Source organism: Colias croceus, chromosome 22 (assembly GCF_905220415.1).
Source record: "Colias croceus chromosome 22, ilColCroc2.1".
NCBI lineage: Eukaryota > Metazoa > Arthropoda > Insecta > Lepidoptera > Pieridae > Colias > Colias croceus.
The window spans coordinates 6010879-6022342 of record NC_059558.1 but is presented as its reverse complement, the minus strand read 5'-3'; the positions used below and the strand labels follow the sequence as shown (position 1 = coordinate 6022342).

The window sequence follows — 11464 nt, the reverse complement described above, 5'->3', positions numbered from 1 at the left end:
AATAGTTTTCTAAGCGTATATTTCCACCAATATATATAAAACTGTAAAAATCTTACAATTCAAATTGTATATTAACGATATAAGCTTCTTGAAATTAACGTTAGGTAAATGGCAGCACTTTTGCAAGATGGTTTGTTTTGTGTAATGGTATCCCCGGTACCGGTTCAACGAGCCGCCTGCACTCCGTCATGTCAGTCACAGTCAGTTGAATTTGCGCAGGTGGCGCTACCGGTCGTCCTACGCATGCGTCGCGTTACGAGCTTCGTAATGGACACTGACAGATCCCAAGTTTTATTTAATTTAAATAAAAATTAAAACAAACCGCATAACAAACTTGAGCTTTTTACCATAAAAGTGAACATAGTATTGATGTCGTGACAATTTCATAACGAACAATAATTCAATGTAAATAAAATAATCGATTTCAAATCACGCTCTTTTATTAGTGATTTTGGTGTGGGATTTAATATTTATTGTTGGTTTTTGCAATAAATGCATCTACCATAACATTCGGCGTGGAAATAACTGGTTTTGGGGGGCCGTTGTGTTTTGTGTTGTGTTTATTAGTGAATAGATACTGAGCTATAGTGCCCCGTGATACCGCTATTTCGTGATGTGTGTGTAATGCTGATAGCTATAAGCACAACTACGAAGCTGTGAATCTCGTCTTTATGGTGAGTTTGAGTTGGGGCTATTTGGTTGTGTGTGTTATGCAGTACATGCCTAACTGTCTCCACTGGTCTCCAGTCGAACGGTGCATTCATACCGTCTCACCTTAATGATATTTTCAATCAAAATGAATGACTTTTACTATTACCTGATAGATTTACCTTTGCTGGACCTTATGTAACTTACTTTCTTTATTATTTACCAGTTAAGTACGAAACGCGACACCGTGATGATATAATATTTTAACAGTCATGCTGATTTTCTTTCAGTCCCTAAAATAATTTTAAAAGTTTAAGTAAGATAATAAAATTTTTATTTTCGTTTAAATAACAAAAATTAAAATTTTTAATGTTGAACCTTTATTACAATGGTTTTCACTAAAACCATCATGAACAACCTTTGTTATAGGTAGGGACCTATTTTAATTGCGTAAAAATCACATCATGTACCTAGGTAGGTATTTACATACGAAATATTTAATTACCACACGCCACGATGGCAACACTTCAAACTGGAAAGCTACTAGAAAACTCATTAAGTTTTCCCGGAAATTACCATATCTTCTTAAAATCTAACGATACACTTATTAAGATACAGTAAAGCCAAACCAGTAGGTATTTTATAAACGAACTAGCGATCTGCCCCGGCTTCGCCCGTGGAACATATTTCGCAATAAAAGGTAGCCTATGTTCTTTCTCAGGGTCTAAAGATTGTCTGTGCCAAATTTCATCAAAATCGGTTGAGAGGTATAAGCGGGAAAGCGTAACAGACATACAGGCAGACAGAGTTACTTTCGCATTTATAATATTAATATGGATTAGTAGGGATTCAACGCCGAACCAAATATTTATTTTTTGATCATTTCTACCTAGTTTAATTTCAAATTATTCTTCCTAACATCATTGTTATTTATAATCAATAAAATCTTAATGATGCATTACCTAACGACGCATAATTAAAACGTAGAGACGATTTGGAAATTGAAATTCTTACAAAAATACCTATATTTTACGAAACAATATTGCAATTTGCATGTAATATTGTTATTGTGTATATCAACCATCTTCGATAAGATACGAAATGAGGTCTGTGGGTTAATCCTAAGTATGAATACTTATACACGTGTTGCTAGTCCATAATTATATTGTTTATTAACTAATATTTTTTCCTTCAGGTTATTTTGTGGCACCGGAAATGACATCAATATATGCATGGCTTATTAACCGCATGGATAAGTTTTAAATCGAATGATACAAATCTATAAGATTTTATCGTAAGGCAAGAAAGATTACTCCATTTTTTATTTTTGCTTTTGTATCTAGATTGTAGATGTATAGTACCTAGTAACTTCGTAATATAGAGATAATTTGGCTTTGAAATATTTTGGAGGAAATCAATCTGTGATTTCCTTCAAAATACCTTATGATATATTAAAATTTTGCTTCTCAATCATTGCTGATAAAAAATTTGATGTGTTCAGAATATTCACATTTTATGTTATTGAAAATATTTCGTGTTTTTCGCACACTGCAATACCTATGTGCTTATTAGTTAGCTTTTTGGATGCTATTTCTTAATATCTTTTATCTATTTCGTGTTATGATGACTCTATTAAAAAATATTTGCTAACCATCTTATGTTCTTTCTGTCCCTTTTCCTCTTGCCCTCGCTAGTTTTAATTAAAACCTGGAGTAAATTGTGCTCCTGTTACGAACATAATTATGCTAAAACGTTACAAATAAAAGTACACATGTTCCAACGTTCTGATATGTAAAAGTGGAACATCTGTCCTCCACTACATTGTACATTTCAAAAGCTACACAAAACCCAAGACTATTTGCTAAAGGGCTGTGTCTCAGAGCTCCTCACGAGTTGCCATAAAAGAAATTCTTTTTTAATCCTTCCCAAGGCAAGTTGTCGAGTAATCTTGAATACAAAGCGAGTGCAGTTTCTAGGCTTAAACGCGATGCAAAGATGTACTCTTGGGTGGATTGGAGCATAACTTAATAACTAGACGGTCTCAAGTGTAGGGGAGTTCACACCGTCCAGTTTGCTTACGCTGACGGCGTTGCTAGAAGAAGTATTTTGCATAGAAGTAAGAAAGGCTAGCGAACTAACGACGGCTCTGATTTCTTTGCCAGTTAGTTGTAAGTTAAAGTTGATGCAGAACTAACAACTCAAGGTTTTAATAATGAAATTTCTATAATATATAGACGTACGATACACGCTGTGAAACACATCCAAATGTAACAATTACACACATTAATATTATATAGAAGAAATTATCAGTAGAAAAAATTAACTGTATTCACCAGGATCTAAATAAAATTACGAAATTATTTTCGTCCGAAACACATCTGCTTCTAATATCAAATATTCTAACTTCCTTATACAATTTATATTTCATTACATATTTACCCTTTCAATTAAACAGAAAGCGATATGTGGATATAGGATCCAGTACATTTGGAGCGTAGTTTGATAGCTTGAATAAATATTGGGTTGACAAGCGGCGCCGTGATTGTCGTCCTTTTCTCCTTAAATCATCTTATCAACTGTTTAGATAGTGTTATTATAGACTTTTGCCCTTTTATCATCTTACTAGCGGCCCGCCCCGGCTTCGCCCGTGGTACATATTTACGTTTTCTCTACATAAGAACCATCCTCGTACTTCAAGGAATATAATAAAAAAATAATTATCGAAATCGGTCCACCCGTTCACGAGGAAAACGGGTTTCATTTTAATATACATTGTATAGATTGCGAAGTCTAGAACTGTATTTAGTTCGATCTTCTAGGAATGTATCCAAATAAATTGAGCTAACTATATCTGAAATCGAATCAATAATTTAAAAAGAGAGTGTGTGCTGAGCACACGTGTCAGAAGCGAAACTTCTTTAGTAAGATTCAAAGATACCAAAATCGTCGCCTTAATCCATGACGTGACGGCATTGCCATGAACCTTGAAATTTTACTCTCAACGCGCCTAAAGAAGTTTCTATGATATTCAGCATACTTTTAATTGAAGGTTAAACGAGTGTATCGAAATTCTAACATTCATTATTTTATGCTCAATTCTTATCCCAATGCATATTTAATTAGTAACACCACTATTTGTTCATGTAATAATACATGGCCCCTATTGTAGGTAAAATTCACTATCGTGCAGGCATAAACGAGCAATCTCACGTCAAAACTGGAAACGAACGGGAAGAACAAGCTGGACTGAATGGTCCTTGAGCTAGACAGAGCGAGTGTCCTTGGCCCGGTTCAGAAATGTTCCCCGGGAAAGGTTAACCTTTTATACGAGAATCGCGCGGTACGAATAGCTTTTGTATTTATTTATTCTCGTTACCAGCGTAACTTTCAACGAAACTGATCAATTTTGTTCAAGTTGCGGACGTAATTTGTCTCAATTTTATAATTTACTAGCTGCTCCGCGTGGTTTCACCCCCGTGGCTCCACTCCTGTTGGTCGTAGCGTGATGATATATAGCCTATAACCTTCCTCGATAAATGGGCTAACTATCTAACACCGAAAGAATTTTTCAAATCGGACCAGTAGTTCCCGAGATTAGCGCGTTCAAACAAACAAACTCTCCAGCTTTATACTATTAGTATCTATAGATTCCGACATTTTCATATCTTAACCTACTTTGTACGTAATCTTAACCCATATTATAAAGTCATATTTACATAGTTTTCAATGTTATTTAATAATTCTGTAGCATCAGAAAATAAAAAAAAAGCAAGAAGTATCGTTATTACAAGAAATACAAAATGAAATGAGGGTATTCTTAACTATAACAATATATCACATCCATTATTTAAATGTCACAACATTTTTTATCTGTGCCCTATTTTTTTCAATTCCCTAACGACCAATTTTGGCAAAGGCTGCGCGGCCAATTCATAAAGCTGCCCATTCAGGGCATTCACGCAAGGTGTCCTTGGCCTAGTTCAGTTCCACTGATAACGCCGCATTGGAAGCAAGCTTTCGGGTTTTATTATACGTATTTGGGAGTATTATGATCCACAAGGGATGGGCATTGCGGATTCATTAACAAACGTCTTATTGAATCTTTAAATGGGAGACGCAATACTTAACCTCTAATGTAATCTATACGCGCTAATCTTGGGAACTACTGTCTCAATTTGAAAAATTCTTTGATAGCCCATTTATCGAGGAAGGCTATGGGCTATATATCATCTCGCTAAGACCAACAGAAGCGGAGCACTGCGGGTAAAACCGCGGTGCACAGCTAGTGTCAATAAATTTTACACAATAGGTAATTTGTTGGAAACAAGGAAGTATAAAAAGATCGTTTTAGGTACTTGTTATCGTTGTACGTTCATAATTTTAGTACAAGATATTTACGTTGCATCGCTGCACATTGCACAACTCCGGATAGATTGTTGGAACAACATATTATACGAAAATAAAGATCACAGACTATAAAAGGGGTACTCGTATATTGCTCATTACCATTTCGGCTTTCGTCATAGCTATTAAAATTAGTGGTGCGTCTGCCGTGTGACCCAGTTAGCGAGAATTTTAACTTTAGTTCTAGGTAATGGTATAGTAAATGACCCGTTCTCGTATGCATGAATTTGTGTTTATGGGTATTGCGTTTAAAATAACTTGGCTTTCAGAACGTCGCGTTGCTTCTTTTTGTAAACATATGCAAACTCTCACTTGCTCTTTTTGAAATAAGGCCGTTTTCATTTTATTGCTAATACTTAAAGTTGAATTGCAAACAAAGCAGGTTATGACAATAAAATAAAGTGTAATAAAATGTAAATTTAAGACTTGAAAATGTCCTCTGCTGTTGTGGAAGTTGGATAAAAAAGAGAGCGATTTTATGTTAGCTCTCTTTTGTGTAACGCTATAGATAATATTATATTCGTGCGTTCTAAGTTAATCACAATCTTTATGACGAACCAATATGGACATTTCAAAATCAGACACTGGGACTATGCATTTTTGTAGCGGTTGTACCTAAATCCAACACTTCGAGTCTGTCTGTCTGTTCGTTCGTGCCAAACTCAATAACTACAGCATCAATTTTTTTATGCAGTCCGGGCTAATATCTAATCTGTGGTCCCGGCAAAGGCGGAACTTATTAAAAAAACCAAGTATGACTGTATGAGGTAAATGACACAGCTTGAAAGTTAAAACATTCTATCTAGCTTCAAATAGATACACTTTAAACCATTCCTTAAATAAAAGAATACCGCAGTCGCGCAAAGTCATTGCCCTCTGATATAAAACCAAAACTATTTCAAAGTCCTCCGTCCACAAGGAGAGTAATAAAACGCGTGTTTATTTAGGTAATCGTAAATCAAAGTGGCTCTTGAATATTTACATCTTGGCACGTTTATTTTTCTTATTAAGTCGGTTCAAGTTTCGGGACGACGGATGTAGATAAACATTGTGTTATTTGTTTATCATTTATTAGGGATTATGAAGTGCGTCGTTCCGTGAAGGTCTTATGGAAATAAATGTTCCTGTCTATGGTGCAAGCCTAGGGCTGTAGACTAATGACTGATTTGAGGGAGAGATTATGAATATTTGTTTGGCTGATAGACTATTAAATATAGATCGAAAAATATAAAATATCGTTATATGTAGTAAGTATATTGATCTATAGAATCAGGAGAATATTATAATTCTCACCTGGAATATTTGTAACATGTCATGTTTGGTTATTTTAAAGTTTAAACAGCAAGCAAAATGGAGCCACCATACTGGAAGTTGGAACTAATAGGCTGGTAAACTCGACCTTTTCCTAAATAAGGGATAATAACAATTTCATTAACTGACGGTACTTTTATCACACCTTATGGACATGAGGCTTAATATTTTGATATTCTACATTGATTTTTCCTAAGAAGTTACAGTGGTAGATAAAGTGTTACGATAAATGCAAGCTGCATTGTAATATTTGCACGTGGAATAATTGAATGTCGAATTCTAACATTTTGATGTTTATTATATTATGTCAAGAAACGGACACTTGCAATAAACAGCTTATTGAAGCGAAACTTCTTCATCGGGGTTGGAAAATAATTTAGTGTAACATTTTTTCGTTACACGTGACATTTTTCCGTTACGCGCCATCTTTTTCTTATCCCTACCACGCGTGATTTGACGTATTTCTGTAAAGTTGCGTATACGTTCGTTTCACTTTTCTTTTCTTACGTGTGTACACTACTAGTACACGCACACATTTTTTGTAAAAAAAAAAAATTAATGTCATCCATTCCCGCCATTGATGATACGTCATAAGAAGTTTATAATTATTATCTATGGCTATAGAGCACGGAGTTCCAGTAATCGGGTGAAACTTATTGTATTCACGATTTGTAAAAACCGCTGTTGATAGCACAACTTGTTCCGAGTATATGGTGTGAAATGATACTATGTTTTCCCATAGCCCACTTATTATAAATACACTGTTTATAACGTACATCGAGTACAAATATGAGATGAGGTTTTTATGTTATACTTTCTTTATGGTTAACTGTTATCTCATGTCTACAATATAACCCCTATGAACATTATTAATTAATGTTTGTACTTATTACTCCTTCATTGTTTAAATAACTTGAAAGTAAAAGAGACGCAACTTTTTTTTTAGTAAAGATTCTTATCTACTAAGTATTTACTAACTAAGTAATTAATTATGGGGTCTTTAAAATTGTCTCTAAAATTTGATAGATAGGATTCAAATTAAACTTTTGCTTAGCTAACGCCCTTAGGGCTTAAGCCAACAGCGTTTTACGTTCTGCAATTTAATTGAAATTTCGTCCCTCAGACTCCACAACTGCAAAATTGTTGGAAATAATACCACCATAACAAAAAAGTTCTTAGCAAATTTGTATGATTTTTATATTTACAAACTTTATAAGGTCTATAAATATGCAATCACATATTTAAGTAGATTGTATGTAACTTAATGACACGAAGCCCCAATAATTGAATCTCATAATCCCGAGAAAGGGTAATACAACCCGCTGCATGAACTTGATACCTTACGGTTATTCAACAAGTAATGATACTATACTATAATATATTATATTCAGCGACCGCAGCCCGTCAAACCGCAACTATTGTGGGCACCGGTCGTGTCTGGTCACATCTGTTGAAGGTTCGAGATGGCCGTCCTTGACTGGCTAGCATTTTAGCACCTTTGAACTTTTCGCGCCATTCTCTATGGTCTGATGTTCTAAATTTAAACGCTTGTGGAGCAATGGCCAGTGACATTTATGTGATGTAAACTGTTAAATTAATTAGTTGCGTAATTCATTGGATCATGATAAAAACGCTTTGCTTGATATGGATTTTGCGCTATAAACCGTGCTATGTGATCCGTATCAAAAACAATTTTTTGCATTATGTCTTCCATGACTCACCTTTCATCACGTCTGTGGCTAATTCGTCGTGACTCGCCATAGAATACAAAATGATCATAGACAAGCTAATAAAAATAAATAACCGGTTGAAAAGTACCTAACATAATTGCTAAGTAAAAACAAGACATCACCATACTAGAACATAATTTATATTGTTGTGTTTTAAAGCGCTCGCATATACTTCGCAAATAAAATAAAATATTAAAAAAATAACTGCGTTAAAAACAACCGACTTCAAAAACGGAAAAGTAAGAAATAAAAAAGATTTGATATTATTAATTACTACATATTATTTTTATGTGCTATTTACTAAAAAGGTTTGATGTCGGTGCATGGGCTTAATACTAAGTGCTTAGTGTTTGGCACCGACTTCAAACCTATTTAATAAATAGCACATAAAAATAATATGTAGTAATTAATAATATCAAATCTTTTTTATTTCTTACTTTTCCGTTTTTGAAGTCGGTTGTTTTTAACGCAGTTATTTTTATTTAATACTTTTTAGTGTATTTTTCAACACGAATCAAACGAGCCCAAACTCGATAAAGTTGAGTCAATATATTACTGAGTTCCTATGGCCACCTTCCGATTCCATCATCAGATCAGCTCCATGTCATGATAATGTTTCATCGCTATCCAATTTACATTCGTATACAAAATTTCAGCTCAATCGGTTACCGGGAAGTGAATCAAAGTTACTTGCTACATTGAAATTAAGTCATCGAGTACAGACAAAAATGCTCATAAAATAAAAACTACTAGGCCTAGCGGAATAAAATTTTTATGGGACCAATTCGACACCATCCCGCATCGAACAAAAAAAGAATCACGTAAATCGGTTCAGAAACCTCGGAGTAATCGGTGTACCTACATACATAAAAAAAAAAAAAAAAAAAATATACCGGCCGAATTGATAACCTCCTCCTTTTTTTTGAAGTCGGTTAAAAATGTTGCCGCATGCCTGTATTTTAAAACTATAACTAGCATGCAGGACGTTTTTAGTTATTTGTAAAGTTAAATCTTTACAAATATAATGTAGCATATTATAACGTTTTGTATTTGCGCCAAACAAGCGTAATTTGATAGCTTAATTTCAGTATAACAATAGTATAAGATAGTTATTATGAAAACAATTAGATATATTTTTAGCTCGGACATACAATGTGATTTAAAAACATTAAAAGGGAACTTGTACCTTGGTTATAAAATCAATTCTAGCTTACTAATCATTTTTCCTCCGAGTCGATAGTTAAAAAAAAAGTTGCTGTAGCTTATATAAACTAGTTAAGTATCCAAAGAGTTTTTACTGATTAAGTATCCGTTTTTAGTTAGAAAACTAGAAATAACAATAAAGCTGCATATCTCACAACACGCAAGAGTTGCGTATATTTTTATTGTTGTATTGTTTGTGCGCCATGTGTCACCGATGCGGGCCGATGGGTGTTCTAACATATTATTAACTAGCTGTTGCCCACAACTTCGTTTGCTTGATGACTTTAAATTCGAATAGAAACTGTATTTTATCAGAAGCCGTACATGGAAGTTAAGATTAAGGATATGCCATATTCAAAATTTGTAAGAAGTAGATTTGTTTGGAGTAATTTTAAGACTGGAGTAACTTTTTGGAGTAACTTTTAGATATGAAATTCTTAAACCTATAAAAAGTAACTATTTAGTAATCAGATGTGTTATAAGTATTAAATAGTTATAAATATTAGCTTGCTCTAACTGCTGCTCTAACTTTACCGTAATTCGCATGAAAAACATAAAAAAGAACTATATTTTGTTATTGATTTATTCGAAAGCGTTTCTAAATTAACGTCTATGGGTTATTAGTTATTACCGATGGTATTACTTACGTAAGGATTTCATAGAACTACAGATATAATTTTCAAGATCTGTACTTGAAGAGTCTCAGACATGTACTTGTAATTACAGTAATTTAGCAAAGGGTGGAATATTTTGTACAGCCAAGTGTTAAGGGTACAAATTAATTGCCAACACCCTCTGGTACTTCAAATTATATGAGGCGCTTTTCATTCGGAGTAGTTTTAAATTATTTTAATGATACCAAGAGCTAGAAAGCTGTACTGTATCCATACAAAGATTTCATCTGATGTTATTAGTTATTTGTTATCCAACCATGTATTGTTTACAGAAGAACTTTATATCATCATCTAATGTTTGAATTCTGGTGTCGCAACTCGCAGTGTTTGAAGTTAAACTTCTCCGAAACTTTGCTTGACCGTCTGAGAATCGGCCAACATCTATTTTTCGTACCCCTAAGTGATAAGAGTAATACAGAAAATCGTTTGCCGGACGGCTAGTATAATATAATCCTTAGTTTAAAACTTATCCTACCATGAAATCATGAAAATTAAAGTAGCAATTTGTTTGCGCAACTTACGAGAGCAATGACAGAAAAGTGCATTAGATTGCTCAAATCGTTTCTCATTGGCTTTGAACTTAGTTAATTGTCTAGAAAATAATGTTCAACGCTAATCATAATAATGTGAAGGTGTAATATTTAATCTCGTACGATTTCATAAGTTTACGGTACGGTAACCAAGCCTAACGGGTAATCAAAAGGCCAGACTGAAAGTAAGTAGGTATTTATATAACTTAGGGCCTGTTTCACAATGAAGATTGTAAAGCTGTGTATGTGGAATTCGGTATTCTGCTTAGTATGTGTTATGGATACTAACTTCGATATTGTATTATGAAAAATTTCGAAGCTTTTTCCTAGATTTGTTCAGGAATGAATGTTAAAATTTGTTACATCCATTTTTATGCTCGTAGGTCGTAGGTATGTAAGAATTTTTCATATTTTTGCATAATATTCGATTGAGTTATCCAGGATATTATCATATAATATTATTCGGTAATAACTTTTATATTTTATATGTAGAATTCGATATTCGGTTGCTATGGTAAGGCAATAGGCATGACGACAGTATCCATAAATGATCGTATTAGTGTTTTTAAGGGAAAATGTATAATAAATAAATTAAATATAGTGACTTAAAAATCTTAAAAACATTAAGATTAATGAGATTATCAATAAAATAAAACATTGAAATTCTGCAGTTGGCCATTTTGATTAAAACACGCGTGACGTCACGCTTAAGTATACAACTCACGTCAGATGTATTTTGTTGTTATGAATATGTTGAGAATACGCATTTTTATTTATTTTCTATTGTTTCACGTATGCTTTAGCGTTTCAGAACAGAAATATAATTGCGAATTCACGAATACGTGGTTTCGGGGTTCTCCACGCCAACTTTATACAATCATTTCTTAATATTTTCTCGCTTGAAATAATTACTAACACATTTTTGAGCATTATTTTTATGTGGATTCACACTGCAATACTGCAC

At 33.7% G+C, this 11464-nt stretch overlaps 1 protein-coding gene across 1 annotated transcript in view; it reads left to right on the top strand.

Annotated features, from left to right (window-relative positions):
• The first annotated feature begins 82 nt into the window (after positions 1-82).
• LOC123701887 overlaps positions 83-11464 on the top strand; it is a 64158-nt gene continuing 52776 nt past the window's right edge. The window contains exon 1 of the mRNA XM_045649482.1: positions 83-674. The gene's annotated coding sequence lies outside the window, so the exon portion shown is untranslated. The remainder of the gene's footprint in view (positions 675-11464) is intronic.